This window comes from Zingiber officinale, chromosome 1B, assembly GCF_018446385.1.
Source record: "Zingiber officinale cultivar Zhangliang chromosome 1B, Zo_v1.1, whole genome shotgun sequence".
NCBI classification, from domain to species: Eukaryota; Viridiplantae; Streptophyta; class Magnoliopsida; order Zingiberales; family Zingiberaceae; genus Zingiber; species Zingiber officinale.
In genome coordinates, this window is record NC_055986.1 from 20,428,552 (window position 1) to 20,431,870 (window position 3,319).

The 3,319-nt window shown below is 36.5% G+C and overlaps 1 long non-coding RNA gene across 1 annotated transcript; it reads right to left on the minus strand.

The window, feature by feature from the left end:
• Nucleotides 1-1,340: 1,340 nt before the first annotated feature.
• LOC122045021 lies at nucleotides 1,341-2,466 on the minus strand. The gene is made up of 2 exons (XR_006129888.1): nucleotides 2,311-2,466; nucleotides 1,341-1,872 (listed from the first exon to the last, which is right to left on the minus strand). It is a non-coding gene; the product is annotated as an uncharacterized LOC122045021 (long non-coding RNA).
• Nucleotides 2,467-3,319: the final 853 nt, after the last annotated feature.

Below are 3,319 nucleotides of genomic sequence, written 5' to 3' on the forward strand. Positions count from 1 at the left end.
CATTTGCCGCTGCTTTGTTTCCATTCAAAATCTGCTAAAATAGAAGAGAAGGCATGGCATTGGAGCAACATCATTTTGTTTTCCTTGCTGTCGATTGTAACAACAGCTGCAGCAGTGCGCTTGATCATACACAATACTAGAGTCTATCATGTCTTTGCTGGTGCATAATCATTAAGCTCCTTGTACAAGTCTTTAAAACTATATCAAACATAAAAAATATTCAGGAATTCTCCTGCTTAAGAAAATGAGAGGAATAAAGAAATTGATTTTGTCTACTTCATGTCTCAATGAGCGAGCTAGTGCGATTGACATGATTCCATCAAGACGTAACTTCATGATACGGATGGTGCATCAAATTGACAGGAAGCTAACGATAGTGTGATTCTTACAATGCCCCATCTACTTAACCTTGTTGATGAAAAGCTCAATGCATAAATATAGATAAAGAGATTCTTGCACTTCCAACTTTATTTCTGGTGGTTTAGCTGATTTTTTTCTGTAGCTATGTGGAGCTGAATAGGGAAAATGCCTTTTTGCTTCTGAAGGAACTCAAAGATTCCCTTTAAAGTTGATTATTAAAGAAAAAAAGAAGAAGAGGAATCTCATGGAATTTTAGGCACTTGGAGGTGTTCAATGGGTCGAAGTAAGGTTAGATTTAGGAATTGGACCTAGAATAATTATCCCTTTCCCCAATCCAAAAGGGGACTTGCTAATTCGATGTGATTAACCATTGTTTCAAAATGTTTAAATCATATGATCCTCACTAAATTGAGATGTTCCACGAGATGGCATCCTCATCAAGACCCTAGACACTACTATGTTCAAATCATAATCTATCATAGTAATATATATATAGCATTAATTTTCAATTATAACACAAGAAGGGAAAGAACATCAAATTTAGATTCGAGTTAATTGATATTCATTCATTTCTATGGATTCTGAAATAGTAAACTGGTTGGAAAAGATAGCAAAGCAATCAGCATTGAAAGAGCTACCAATGGAAGTCAGAAATCAGTCTCCTCGAGTTAGTTCCTTCACACAGTACTAGAAAACAAAAATTAATAAATAAATAAATCCAGATAGAGATGATAAGGTCTGCTGCACCTTCCACCATCCAAAGGAAGCTTTATGTTGTTTGTCTTCTTCTGTGACACCACTTTGCTTAGATCTGTCTGCCCCAGTAGCCTTCTGCTGCTTTATTCCTGATACCTCCTCTTACTTTTCCCTTAAACTAAACAACAAAAGAGTTGCCATAAACTAGAACAGAAGTTGTGGTTCCTCATCTACTCTAAACTAAGATTCCTCATCTCATGTTTTGATTGCATGCAAGTGTGTAGTAAAAAAAGCAAAAGGAAAAAAACAATAGCCAAAGTTGTTTTTTCCCCCTTCAGTAATAGTAGGACACTGATTCACATCACATGAGCAAGATGTAAACTTGTTCACTTCGAAGAAACAATAACAATAATTAGAGGATTTCCGCATCACATGATGATTAAACAGCTTGCTGATTGTTAACCAGGCCTAAGTCTCTTGGGGCCAAGCTTGCCTTCAGGGGAAACCTCCATTGGACTGGAGAAGGAGAGGGAGAGTTCAGAGTAAACGTCGACCACGCGGCGGATGTTGTTGTTGAGCTCCCTGATCAATCCAACATTACGGCCGAGGTTTTCGGGGATCTTTGACTCATGGTTTTGGTTGATCTCATTGATGAGCAACCTGTTCTGGTCCAAGAGACTTTGCACTTGCACAAAGCTCCTCTGGAAGCTCTGCATCACTCTATTATCCACTTGTTTTCCATTTTCAAGAAGTGAGAATGCGTCCCTTCCATCCATTTTGTGCTGGTCCTATCGAACACTAGAAATTCATGATGCCCTGTTAATATTGAGAGAGATGGGACATGAGGAGAACAAAATCTTCGTATGATTGACTGGAAGTGTAAAGCTGGTCCATTTCAGAAATATATTGAAAAAAAAAACAGATATGAAAACAACACAGAGAAAGGTTATGAAAAGAGAACAAAAAACGTACTGCAAAAAGGAAGGCCATGAAGATTTAAAATTTTAAGATCAAGATAGCAAACAGGAAAGCTGAAGTCCTTGTTGTGTTGGTTTATTATCATAAGCAAGCGAAATCAGAAACTGAAAAAAAAAAATCACTGAAAGAAAGGTGAGATTTCATGTCAGATTCTTCATAATCTTAGCAAGCTACAGGATAAAAGAGAAAAGACATCAGCAAGAAACAACAGCAAAAATTCAAGGAAACAGAAGAAAAAAAAAAGATGAAGTCTGATTTCTCTTTTATCAAACATACCTTGGAAACGGGAAATTCCAACCAGAGAAGGGAAAAAGATTGGATATGGGATTGAGGAAATCTGGGAGATAGTATGTATTGGTTAGAGAGAATCTACATTTATGTGATTATATATAGCAGAGGGTCCACATACTAAAGAAAGAACACATGAGCTTGATGCATGCACAGTTGTCCCATAGAGAAGTCTTAGATTTTGTTTGCTTGGTCAAGTCACCTTCGTACACCTAAACATTCCACCTCACAAAAACATTATATTATCCTCATTTAACTCAATTTTCTTTCTTTTTTTTGTGTTTTTTTTTTGAAAAAAAAAAAAGCTTCTCAAACATGAATTCTAGTGCTAAAATCTGTTAAACTAGAACAATTAAATTAAGTTGCCATAAAGATGAGGAATATTTATGTATTTGAGGCTTGGATAATTACAAAAAAAATAATAATAAATAAAAAATGACCAAAGATTCTGATGACATCATGCACTCTTAGTTGCCCCAAATAAGAGCAGTCCATGTGCATTCCATGATCTGATTTCAAAGGAGAGTAAGATATCAAAGTTTTAATTGTTTTGGCCTTCACTTTATACCACCTCGCGTGATTCGCAAAACCCCCAAAGTCTTCCGGTTTAAGGTTCCTTGTTGTTGTTGCTTAGATCTGTACAAGGACTTAAACAAAGAAGGGGCCAGCAAATATAGCCATTAATTTATCAAGGTAGGTAGGTCATCGAAAGCATAATAAAGCGGAGCAGGAGGTGCATGGATTAAAGCTAAAAATATTGTTCATGCCATGACTTGGGCTTATCCTGCTGTTTAAGTCACTAGGGTTGATTCATGGGGATGGGGGTTAAGATAATAATGTATATATAAGACCCCTCCCCCCTTTTTTCTTGTTCTTCTTTCTTTTTTTTCTTCTTTAATTTTATTAGGGACTGGAATGGGATCAAAAAAAAAAAAGAGGGCGGTGTGTGTACTTGAGCCCAGTGATCCTGATTGGCTTTGGAATAAATGCACAGCTT